General features: G+C 41.3%; 1 long non-coding RNA gene across 1 annotated transcript; it reads left to right on the top strand.

The window, feature by feature from the left end:
• Positions 1–10,053: 10,053 nt before the first annotated feature.
• Positions 10,054–11,763, top strand: LOC111746020. Its single transcript, XR_002782880.1, has 3 exons — positions 10,054–10,275; positions 10,349–10,385; positions 11,425–11,763. It is a non-coding gene; the product is annotated as an uncharacterized LOC111746020 (long non-coding RNA).
• The last annotated feature ends 1,752 nt before the right edge of the window (positions 11,764–13,515 follow it).

Raw genomic sequence — 13,515 nt, 5'->3', positions numbered from 1 at the left:
TAGGCTGAGTTCAAACTAAAGGCATTGCCGTACTAGGAAAGAACATGTATTTGATGCTCCTTCAACAGCTGGATACAGTGGTTAGGAGTAGGAAGCAGCCTGTTAAGTCAGACCGATGTGGGTTCAAATCCTGGCGCTGCTCTTTACTGTCTGGTTACCTCAGGAGAATTGTTAAATTTCTCTCTTCTAGCCTCAGACGATAATCGTACCACCGTCGTATGTTTGTCAAAAGGATTAAATGAGACAGCTGTTGCAGAGCGTTGCATGGTACCTGGCACACAGGAAATCTACACTCAGTATTTGCTGTTTTAAAATAGAGCTAATGATACCTACTGTGCCTTATTTTGATCAGAATTAAATTAGGTGTAGAAATGCTTTGTAAATGTAAGAGCTATATAAGTAGAAAACATTAAGAATCATTCTAAAAGATCCTTGTGTTTTTGTGACCAGGAAACTGAAACAAAGGTTGGCAGTTTGTCCAAAGTAATAAAGAGTCAATAGAATAAAATTCTGTGGACCGATTTCATGCAGAACTGGGTAGCTTTTGCATGTCAAGTAATTCCTGCTAGACAATTCCGGTTTTTTAGTACTCTTGCCTTCTGCCTTCCTGTTCTCATTTGTCTTAGTGAATTAAATAATTATAAAAGTGAATCATGAGCCAAAATGTGTGTCAGAAAGCTCCAGGTTCTACAGGCTTCACATACCACACCCTATCCCCACCTTCTCCCAAAATCTTTTTCAACAGCCACTCACACTCACACAGCGTTCTTACCTCTGCAATTCTGAGGTGCAGTGGGCATTCTTCCTTAGATAAATCCTAAAAATCTTTATTCTTGTAAACTATTCTGTCCTTTTCTCTTCCCACCCCCATCCTCCCTTGTCACTTAGCTTATAGGTAATTAGAGGAAGAAGTAACATTTGCTGAGTGCCTACTATCTGATGACTGCTATGCTAAGCTCTTTACCTGCATTGGTTCATTTAGTCCTCACAAAAACCCCATGAGTAGATAAAATCGTTAAACCCATTTTACAGATGAGAAAAAAGTTTCAAGATAGTAATAATCTATCAAAGATTACATTATGAATGCACCCAAGATCTCTAAACATTAGTAACTAACAAACTGCCCTAAGTTTCCTATTCCTATTGAAATATCTTCATCTAAAATCAATTACAGGCCAATATTTCGTTCCAGCTGTTCAAGATTTGTAAATTTATTGCTTCTTGGATAAAATTTACTGAAAGCATTTCATGTTTTTTCCCGTCTTACCATAAACATTGCACCATATGGAAGTATTCGTCTTGCACAGCCAAAAGTTGCAGGGGAGGGCTGGACAGAATGATCATAGTGGTCTTGGCGGAGTCTGCTATGATGTAAGGAGTGAGAAAGGCAAATTTTAGCACGAAGATGATTTTCTCATTGTTACCCACCGCACGAGTGGCCCTTTTCATGCTTGACATGATCTACCTCACTCAAGAGAGTTCTATAAAAAAATTATTTTTTCCACACAAGGTTGGCAAAATACACGTAAGTATTTCAGTCTCGATTTTGGTGAGCGAGGACCTTAGAACCAGGACTGAACAAATAGCGAATGCTCGTTTCCCCGTAGTTTCATCACCAGGATAGACATTTCCACACGCCCTCACACTCCTCATGCCCCTCAAGCCTCGTCATCGTACCCCATACGACCTTGTATTTGCTAGCTGGCCAACTACATTTCTATTTGCTCAAATAGAGAATCTGGAAGTTATAATAATGACTCCTCCTCTATCCCACCCCCCCACCCCGTTTAATCATTTGCCAATTTCTATCCATGCTATCTTCTGAATCTCATATTTGACCTTCATTTCTTTCCCTACTACCCCTGCTAGAATTTAGACTCTCTTTTATCCCTCCCCAGGGCTTCTCGGGAGCCTTCCTCCAAACTAATCTTCCTGTTTTTCATTTAGTCATCCTCTAATCCTACTTTTATTCTGCCATCAGAGCTTTTGAAAACTAAAACCTATCATTTCATTCCTCTGCTTAGAGCCTTCCAGAGGCTCCATGTCAATAGTTCTAACCTGTTTTTTTATTTGTTTGTTTGTTTGTTTTGTATGTGTGTGTGGCACTTAGGATATCCGGGATTTGGCCTCTCTTGTCTTTCTTGCCTTAACTCCTACTGACCTTGCATGGGCTTCTGAAGTCCAGTCATGTTGAACCCAGAAAGGACCATGTTCTTTGGCACCTGGATGCCTTTGCACGTCTTGTCCCTTCTTCCTTCCTTGTCAGCTTGTTTTTGAATGTAGGGATCCATTAACCTTCCCTGAGCAGCCTTCCATGACCCACCCTGGCAGACAGCTAGTTGCCCTCCTCTGCCGCCTAGATGCATACGTATCTCTCCACTACAGCCCTCTTTTACATTACATTGATAGTGTATACATGGGCATGGCTTGTGTGTCTGTGTGCGTGTTTCTCTCACAGGGACGTAAATTGTAAAAACTAAAGCGCATTGGGTTCTGGGAATATACGATGAATTTGTTTAAATGAGAGGAGCCGTGTTTTTTTTTCACATGTATATTCCCAATCCCTAGCTCTGAGACTGGTTTAAAAAGTGCTCATTAAATATTTGGCAGATGAAAGGAGAGAAACAGGGAAGGGTGAGGAAAGCATGGGAAGGGCATGAGGTGTGAGAAGTGTTTCTATCTCGCAGCTGGGAAGGGGGATCATTAGTACAGAAGCTTGATCTGGATCCAGGCTGCTTTACCTTTCTCTGTTGGGATTTATTCATAGGCATTTGTTGTGATGGCTCAAGGAAGAAGCAGGATTGTAAAAAGTTGTCGTGTTCCTGACATGGCCCAACAAGCCCTAAGCCACCATGTCATTCTCAGGCACTCACCTCCTGTTCTGAGACACCAAAGATCTGAGATATCTCTGGCGTGGGGGGTTCTTAACCTCAGCAGGGTGTCTGTGAACCTCTTCAAAGTAAGCAGCATACTTTGCTTATACTCATGGACATTTTTGTGTAGAGAGGATCCATAGCATTCGTTAAAATTCATGGATATTGGGTGTTGCTAGCAGCTCTATCATCTCCCATAAGGACTGTATAAAATTGGGCCATTCAGACTTGAAAAGGACATAACACACACATCCACACATACAGTATGTCAAATGGAACGAACTGAACTAAAACCTCTAACACACGGGTTCCCATTTAATTTTAGGAAGTTAATCTTATTGCTTTGTAGTCAGACCTTAATATTTATTCTTTGAAATGTTATTACCATCCATCCTATCAAAAACTAAAGAGATCAGCTTCATGATTACATGAAAGCAGTGTCCTAAGATGAGCACTTCTTTAATGTGATCTAAGAGTGAATATTATAAGACTTGAACCAATTTGAGAAAAGCTTTGAAGAATCAGTATGACTATTTCAGGCAACTGTGAACACTTCAGTATTTAATAACCACTGAATCAGATGCGGTAGGAAAAAGGGAAGGCAACCAGGTGCCTGCTTAGATGTATACATACAGCCTGGTCAGTAGCCTTTGGAGGTGATGTGCTTCATTCATGTGTCTGTTTTATTGTGTATGAGATCGGAAAGGTATCTCTGTGAAGGGGGCATACCATAAACCACCACGACCAGTGGTCCAATTTTTCCTTGATACACTCACCAAAGAACTGAGAAAAGACAAAGCCAGGAGCATCGTGCATAAAGACGGGAGATTTCATGTGTGCATGGGTGTATGCAGGTGGAGAAAGAACTTCAAGGGCAAAGAGAAATTTGCTATTCTACGTAGTTTTATGGATTATCTGACAGTTTATATTGGGGTTTTCAAAATTTTCATTAAAAGCGTTTTAAAGGTATTTCGCATGGTCCCACTTGTAATAATACTTATTAAAAAAATTTTGGGAAATATTGACATAATGGTAGATTAAAGACTGCCCAACTTCTCTGACATACCTCCCAACAAGAAGGTCGCCTCCCCTTCCATCTGAGCAAGCTCTGTGATAACATGACCAATAGAATGTGGCAGAAGTGATGCTGTTCTAGTTACCAGGCCCAGGCACTAAGAGACGCAGTTTCTACTTCCTTTCTCTAGGAACACTTGTCTTGAAACCCAGCTGCCATGCTGTTAGGAAGCTGAAGTAGCCCCGTGGGGAGGCCCACTTAGAGAAGAACTGAGGCCCATGGCCAGCAACACCAACTGAACTCCCAGCTGACAGCCAGCACCAATGTATTATTGAGCCACCTTGGAAAGCAGATTCTTCACATCAGCTGTTATTGCATGAAGCAGAGATGAGCCAGCCCCTACTGAGTCCTGCCCGCACTACAGACTAATGAGAAAAATAAATGATTATTGTCATTTTTAAGAAGTAATTTGTGGGGTTATTTGTTATGCAGAAATATATATTTGAAACAACCTAAAAGATAAAATGAAATCATTTGATTATTCAAATATAAACAGTGCTAATATTTTGATGAATTACATTTCAATTTTTTATGTATAATTTTGAGATTTATTTTTTAAAAACAATTATATTATCTATTTAAAATATGATTTGTTTTTTACTTGTCAAATAAACAAATTTTCTACGTTATTACAAACCTTATATATAATTTTAGAGGCTACTTAGTAGTCTATTATATAGATGTATCTTCTATACTTAACCATGCCCTCTTATTGGAAGTAAATTGTTTTCAAATTTGCTATTATAAGGAAAGCTACTTTGCCTAAAGCTCTATGCCTAAAGTTTCTCTAGTAAGATTCTTTTCTTAAATTGGTTACCAAAATGAAATTATGGGAGCTCAAAAGAGTGATTCATATTCCTATGATAATAAGGCTCGTAATGTTGATAGTGAGTTTATCAGTGGATGCCCAACTGGAGAAGTTAAAGATGATTCTGGGAAATATTCCTAGTATTCTGGGTTGAATAGTGTTCCCTCAAATTCATGCCCACTCAGAATCTCAGAATATAACTTTATTTAGGTATTTGCAAATACAGTTAATTAAATTAAGATGAAATCATAGTGGATTAGGGTGGGCCCTAAATCCAATGGCCGGTGTCCTTATAAGGAGGTCATGTGAAGACCCAGACAGAGACACACACACAGGGAAAAAGACCATGTGAAGACAGAGGCAGATATTGGAGCGATGTAGCTTATAAGTCAAAGAACTCTGAGGATTGTTAACAACTACCAGAGGCTAGGAAGAGGCAAGGGAGGATATTTCTTAGAGCCTTCAGAAGGAACATGGCCCTCTGACACCTTGATTTCAGACTTCTAGCTTCCAGAACTATGAGACACAAAATTTCTGTTGTTCGAAGCCACCCAGTTTGTGGTAATTTGTTAAGGCAGCCCTAGGAAATGAATACAGCTAGCAACAAGATCTGAGGAACACTTGGATCCAGATGGCGGCTTTTCATGTCTGCATACCACAATTCACTAAGGGCCCAGGAAAAGGAAAAACAAAAAAATTACAAGAAGACTTTCAAAGTCCAACATCAAAGTTGAGAATCCTGTTGTCCTCCCTTACTCCATCCCTATCCCAGGCCTCAACTGTCAGTGTGGATTTATTACGGTGGTGGTTTTTAGCCACTAAGTTTTGGGATAATTTGTTACACAGCAATAGCCAGCTAATTCAGCTTACATTTTGAGTATCTAGGAGGGACTCATTAACAATCTGTCTTAAGATCGTGAGATCACATGGCTTTTCTTGGTGGGATGGAGGTAAGGGGACAGATTTTATAGTATAGGATGGGAAGATTGTCAGGAAGCACTTGGGACAAGCCCAGAGATTATAGCTAAAGGAAATAATTGTAATATCCTTTCTTTTAGTTCCTTTGAGGCAGCAGAGTTGCTGCCTCTTCCTTGTTTTCCCCTTCAGTTGACTTGGTTAGACGTGGTTTCTTGAACTGCTATGGCTTCTACACTTGATCTTATCCCCCAACCTTGGGAAAAACAGATGTCTGGCATTGTAGCCTCTTAATCTAAAGTATCCATGAGGTTGTAAGCCTATGAGTAAGTTTTCTTCACAGCCTTTTTTATTGCGAGACGTCCATGGCTGAATAACTGATGATGATTTTGCTCTTTACAAGTCACTTTGCAGTATGGGTGGGGGACAACTGGACTCTCTCCTCAGATCTGCCCGACAGAGCTGATGTGACCAGATGTCTGATGCTGCTCCTCAGATCTCTGAAGTTGATCGACCATAGCAAAAGATAAACACATGATAGCAGAATATTTACAACATTAATCAAGAAACTTAATCATTGGTGTGGCCAGCATCTTGAAAATAGCATGAAATACGAAGTCAGGCATTTGGGGTTCATGTTTCTCCTTTGCCATGTAGTAATTGTGTGAGTTTAGGGAAGTCGTAGAAACTGTGAACCTCATAAGTTTCTGCATAAGTAGAATAGGGGCAATATTAATCACCCAACCTACATCCAGAGGAGTATGGTTCAAAGAGAGAGAAAATTGCAAACTATGAAATGTTAATATAGTTGTTGGCTCTTGTGGGTATTTATTAGTATCTCAGGGAATGTTCACGAAGGGCATATTCTTTGAAAACAAACTCAAATTTATATCAACCCCATAATTAAGAATCATTGTGGTGGCAAATAGGACACTTTACCCACAGAGAGAATTTGATTCTGTATGTTCGAAAGGTTGCCATCTAGTGTGGAAGTTACTCAAGATCTGGCTGAGGTTATCTTAGGTGGGCTCTGGTCCGGGTTGATTAAGCTTCCCATGGAGCCAACTGGGACCCCAATCTACCTCCTGTTGGCCATGTTCAACTCTATGACCCTCACGATGCTGGTGGTGACATCATCATAACCTATCCAAATTTAGAAAATGGGAAAGTTGTCTTTTGCATTTCTCATAGGCTATTTTGATATTGTTTGTTTCTTCTTTGCCCTCATTTCTCCCCAGCATTAAAAAGTATCGTGTTCACTTCAATGGGTGCCATGTGGTCTTTCCCTTTGACTCTACTGCTTCTTGTTTATGAAAAACAGCAAGTCAACCATGATAAATGGCCAGCAGCCATCTTGCTTCTAAAGTACAGAGACTTTTTTCTTCCCCTTATTTTGTTTTAAAAATAATAAGGTATTTTTTCTTTGTGGAAAAAAAGATCTTATTATTCAGAGGTATGTAGCATAGAGAAAAGCTCTGGAGTCAGGAGACCTGGGTTAAAATCCCTGATTGGGCAAATTACATAAGCTCTTTGGAGCCTCAGTGACTCCTAGAGGATATTATGAGGATCCAAATGTGAAAGTACTTTGCGAAAACAACAAAATGATACACAGAAGTTCTTGTTTCTGCTTTTCTTTTTGGAGGCACCTCCAGTAGGAGTAAGGCAGGCTTTCAGAGATTCTGGTTCAGGGTACTTACTGGAAATGCTGTATCGTGGCATATGTGTATTTGATCTGAAACAAGAGAGTCCTGAAGACTATGTTGCAAATTTATTTCTCACCTCAAAAATTTGTAACCTTACTTTTGAAATCCAGCCCTTACCTGCTCGGTGCCTACCAACAGTTATGGCCCCACCAGCAAATTAGAGACTAGCCTGTGACCCATCCCCTGAGCCTTTCTCCTGTTGATCTGCCCCAGTGGCCACATTCTTTATTTCATCCAGCTCCAAGTCTGGCTAAACCCCAGAAGGGTCACGCATGATGCCTCTGTCTTTTGCCTGACCATGTTTGGCCTGGAGATGAGACTCGTGACTCTGCTCTGGGCCAGATGTGTGGTCTTAACCTAGCTGTGCTTGGATGTACTTGTATCTTCCAAGATCCTTGTCCTTATAAACAGTCAACAGCAATTAATATTATTTTTTTAATTTATGGATAGTCAGCTTTCAGTTTTTGCCTTTACAGAGGCTCATAAGAGTAAAATAATGAGAAGACAGCAGTATAAACAAGCAAATGTTACACGTTTATCTCTGGAGATGTCTGACAAGCAGTCCCTCTCCCTTGCCTCAGTGTGCCTTGGTCACTGCATCATCACGTAGCCTGTGGCAAAGCAGATACTTGTGAAGCGGATTGTATTTTACCCATAAGAACACTGTTGTAATTGGAAGCTGAGGAGATCAAGGACTAAGCACTCCATAAGTTATAGTTATGACCAACCATGTGTCATAAAATCCAGAAAAAGCAGCAAAGGCCACTAAAATAATGTGAAAAGAGTGAAGCTGTAATTAGAGACTGGTAGACTTGGAAAGGATATTCAGACAATCTACTCTGTGCCCAATATTTTACAGATGAGAATATTTGATAGTGGCCCAGGGTTCCTTTGGCTCTGCTACTCATTGGGGCCACTGATTGGAATGAGACGAACTTAGCCTGGAATCCCAGCTCTGCTATGTATTTGACCTTGGGCAAGGTTATTTCACTTCTTTGAACTTCAATGTCCCATATATAAAACAGAGAAATTAATAGTTAATTCATAGCGTTGTTTTCAAGATTAAATGAGACAATTAATGTAAGAAAAAGACTTAACCAATGGCTAAGTAAGTGACAGTTATTATGATTATGCAAAGGACCAATGTACCATAAAGTATATATAACTCGCTCTAGTATGACATAAATTTGGCCTAATTAAAATGAATTTCCAGCAATTCTAGACTAATCTTCTCACAGTTTGGCTTCTACTGGCCTTCGAGTGACTTTTAGAGGTAGATATGGATTATGTCTTTCAAACGCAGTCCACAGAAACTGAAATCATTTTCTCCATTTTATCTTGCTAACTTTCTCAGCCATAATTAATCATTTGGAGTCTTTTCATTAATCTGAGACTTCTACTGAAAATTCAGATTCTTTTTTAAAAAATAAACATTGGAGAATCCAAATATTTGGAGGCCTCACTAAAGACCTTAGATTTTCGAGGATTTTGAGTGTAAGTCATTATCTAGTCTCCCTAATCTCTCTCTTTCTCTTTTTGCTCTTTTTTTTAAACCACCAATAATTTCAAGTCTGCTTTGAAAGGAGTGCTATCTCAGGGCCGCCTGAGAGGGAAATGCGGCGGGCCGGAAGGAGGGGCACACGAGCTGTTGCCTTGGTGCCAGTGAACAAAGGCCCTGGTGGGTTCCGACAGTGCCAGTGTTGTCAGTAGACCAACATGGGCGAAGGGCAGCGAACGCGGGCAGTAGGGCTGCTGAATTTGAGTGTGCTAAAGTTGCAGAGTGGTGAAAGGCCAAGTGCAGAAACACCGGAAGGACTTGTATAGGATTAGAAGGGGCAGCTGGCTTCCCTTTGGTTCTATTCCTTGGGTGTGCTGCTTGGCAAGACTCGGAGTATGAGCCACAGCAGGTGGAATCCATTTTGATTTTCAGACGAGGCTGAAAATTCCAGAGCCATGGAGGCATCTGAGGGTGGGCTGAGGTTTCTCTTCTGTACCACTCAGCTTTTTGCCAACCCTGGTTCTTTCTGCTGGCCGTGCCTCTTACAGGCAGGACAGCAAGAGAGTTTCTGTTTTGTTTCTAAAGAAACCGAGGGACAGGGACTTAACTAGATTTAAACTAGCAGGTGTGGCTAAACCCTGGCATCAAGAGTTTCTGTACCCCCATGGTAGCATTTTATGGACATTGTTCATAAATATCCTGTTAGCTCTCAGATATAGGAAAAGTGATCTGGTCTTAGAAAAATGCCAGACCAGAGATCCCGCAAAAGTCAAACCCATGACTGGGCGTAAGTCATGCCCTTGGGCAGCCTCTGTCTGGATAGGACATAATTGTGGCCATTGCTGCATTAATAACTTCTTGCTCAGCCACTAGTTGAAGCCACCATTCTTTGGGAAGTGAAAGCTGGACCCTTCCCCCTTCAGAAATCCAAAATGCCGTCAGTGATATCCTTCTCTATACCACCCATTCTGACAGCTTGTGGTGTCTTACAAGTTGCTGAAAGAATGTTGCCTGGAGGGAGGCTCTCTGGGTTAAGACTCGCTATGGATTCAGCCTTCCAGTGTACAGTCTTGACATAAAAGGATGATCTAATATCAGGATAAACCGATTCTAAAATGTTAGACCGCTTCAGAGACATCTGGGGACAATTACTGGAAATACCAAATCCTGGGTCCCACCCCCAGTCATTCAGATTCAATATGTTCCTGGGGCAGGGCCCAGGTATCTGCATTTGTCACAAGTGTCCCAAGTGACTCTGAAACAAGAGGTCATGGACTCTGCCCTATGAAACACTTCTCAAGACAGTATAGAGTATTCATGTTCCTTCTGATTTAGAACTTGAGTAAATCTGGGAAACTTGATGCCTCAGGTGCCCTCACGACCTTGACGGCAATATGGCTGAGGTGAATGACTGCCTGATCTTAGAAGACCCACCAGGAGCTGCAACCTCTGAATCCTCTGTTTTTCTCTCTGTAGGTGAAGGACGTTGTACTTGGAGTTCTTAAGAGGAAAGGTACCGTATGATGATCGATGTAATGCTGGTAAAAAGTGTGTGATCTTAAACTTAGATACAATTTAATAAGAACTTTCACTTTATCTTTGATTTTCACAATAACTTCATTAGAATTTCACAATAAATTATCTCCCTCATGAAGATGCTGACGCACAGAGATGTGTTCCAGAGCCAAAAGCGATATCCATCATCTCATTAGCTGGAGAACTGACCTTAAAGTCAGGGTCCTGCTCTCCAGACTGGCCATTGGAGAATCTACATGGTTGGAGGCCTCGCCAAAGTGTTTGGCTATAGAGAGGTCTTATGAATTTGGTCCTGATGGTCTTTATCTCTTTGCTCTCTTATCTTCCCAAGCTCTCACGAAACTAGACTAGGAACAGTCCAGTCACCAGCATGGTAGTCTTCCTGGTAGGCCCTCCTGTCTTTCTGTGTAAAATTCATGGAGTCTCATGTGACAATTGGTACTGACTATTGGATATAGGCATTACCACTATTACCTTAATCCATAGAGTTACCAAAAAGAAGTGTAAAATGACAAGGTAAAACCTTTAAGTCTTTTATGTGACCAGAGCCTGAAATTGGACCAGCTGTAGCTGAACAGTCTACTTCCACTCTCTTAATGCAGGTGTCCCATGCTTGGCGTAGATTATGGTGAGAGAACTGAGTTGTGGTCCAAAGTTGTCCAATAATCACCTGTGAGCTTGAAAAGTTTACTAATCTCTTGGAATTTCAGTTTCCTCAACTATAAAATGAGATTTCTTAACTCCAACCTCTCTTTTGGGCCTAATATCCTTCAATCTAACTCCCACCAACCCACTGGGAATGCGAAGGTTTTATGAACGAGTATCTTCCCCAGGAGCCAGCCTGAGGATGAGAAAGCTTCTTAGTGATTTTCCTGGGATGCAGAAAGCAGAAGGCTCAGGGCGTGGGGAAGGCATGGCAGTGGGACCTGTTTCCATTTTCTCGCCCACTGGGCGCATACAGACTCCCATGGCTTCCACCATTCATTTTGCTTTCCGCTTTTGTTTTGCTTCCTAAGGGAAATCCAGGACCTCTTGCAGTCAGAACAGGATGTGGCGACGAGGAAGCTAACGAGGAGACGTTGGATGCTTTCATATTTAGAAGTGAAGAAAGTGGAGGTCATTTCTAGCTACTGGAAGGCTTGGGCTCCTCGGGGCCATCTGAACTTCTGATGGCGCATGGGACTGTGCTTTCATGATAGCCTCAGAGCCTTAGTTATAGGCGCTCAATAAATGCCTACTGAATGAATGAACACCCTGGCAGGATGGGATCATAACAACTAGAGACAAACCATCTATTTCCCCCTGGGCACAGCCGTTCCTAAGACTGGAGCATGGAATGCCAGGGCCAAGGGTGTGAGCACCACCTCAATTTCTCTCCTAGTACTTCCTTATCTTGTGTTGGTCACAGCTTTCTCCGTTATAAAGACCTTTGAAGAAAGAGGGCGGCTGAGGACCATTTATTTTAAGAATTATTTGATTGTGGTAAAAAACACATAATGTAAAATTTACCATCTTAACCATTTTTAAGTGTACAGTTCAGTATGTTCACATTGTTGGGAAACCAGGACGACTTCTTTTTAAGAGCAAAATACATACGTTTTCAGGAATGAACTGTAACAGGAGAAATGGCTATAGGACAACTTTCTAAAATTTAAATTCAATTTCCTAAACTATTATTAAAGAATTGGCCCTATGTTTTTATGATTAAAAAATCCTTTAATCGTTGAGTTTAAGAGAAAGAATTAACATGGTGGCCATAACTAGTACTGATACTTTTGCTTCATCTTTAAATTTTGAGCTTTCTCTTTTATATGAAATCTTTAGATATCACATTTTTATTTATTTCCTCGTTGATTAAGTGAGCATCTTCTAAGTCAAATAAAGCTAGGTTATAGTACCACACTTCACTATTAGGTGCTACTGTTTGACCTAATAGTAAAGGGACTGAAGATAGCTGAACAAAACTTTCCTGCCTCCTTTCTTTCCCTACTGGCTGCCAAACTTTATGCTAGGCCCTGTAGATACAGCCACAAACAAGTAAGATGTGCAGTCATTACAATAGAAGAGGAGACTGTCCGTGATGTTCAGGGAGGACCAGTTTAATCTGTCGTGGTGATGCAGGTGAGGCATGGGGTGGTCTGAACCAGGGCAGGGGTTTTGAGGGTGGACAGATTTTGGCTTTTGAAATAACTTGGTAGGTTCATGTTTCTGTGGGAGCCATGGATCCAGGTGGCCTTGACCCCTTTGTTCACTGTCAACCAGAGCTAGTAAAATGGTCACTTGCTGACCTGTTTGGTTTGGCTCACTCGGCATGATGTTTTTAAAGTGTGTTACTTGCAAAAATGAAATACAGATTTTTAGCTTCTCACGAAAAATCAGAAGGTCTAGCAGCAATTGACTGGAACCAAGTCATGGCTGTCGCTTCAGGCAGGGCATTGACCTCTCAGCCAGCTTGTTCCCTCGTTTAGGTCCTTACATTTTCCCTGTGGGCAGGGCCCGTGTTTAGTGGGCGTGCACTGGTACGCCTGAACCAGTTGTTAAATTGATGAAACCTTCCTATTCTGTTGCTACATAGCTTTCCTGAGCTCCCTCAGTGCCCCTCGTTGCTCCGGGGCACATTCCCCAACAGTACCCCCAAGCCCCATTTCCTTACAAGCTGGCTATGAAGAGGTTCCATCTGGCATCAAAGGCCTCCAGCTCCCTGTTCCAGTGCTAAGTCTCACATCCATTTGCTGACTAGTCCTCACTCTGAGTCTTTTATGGCTGTTAAATACTTTGAATATCGCCACTGCATTTAGGTCACGAAGTCTGTGGCCTCTGGGCTGGACCATGCCATCTTGCCTCCTGGAGCAGGGGACGTGTTCAGTCATAAACAGCTTTGGAGTTTGGGATGATTATTTAAAATTTTTCATGATAAAAGCTGTTTTATTTTCAGAACTATTTACATTTCCATAGCATGGTGCTGAGTGGGATCAATCTGGAGAGAGTTAGGTAAATTTTTATAACTAAGAGAGACAGGAAATTATTTTTTATTTTTGGCGGTCCAACACAATAAGATAGTGTGATTTTCCCCCAACTATTGAATGCCATTCCAGAGACATATCTAA

The sequence above is a fragment of the Pteropus vampyrus genome, unplaced genomic scaffold (assembly GCF_000151845.1).
Source record: "Pteropus vampyrus isolate Shadow unplaced genomic scaffold, Pvam_2.0 Scaffold172, whole genome shotgun sequence".
NCBI lineage: Eukaryota > Metazoa > Chordata > Mammalia > Chiroptera > Pteropodidae > Pteropus > Pteropus vampyrus.
The sequence above is the reverse complement of the archived record's forward strand: the minus strand, read 5'-3'. Positions and strand labels throughout refer to the sequence as shown.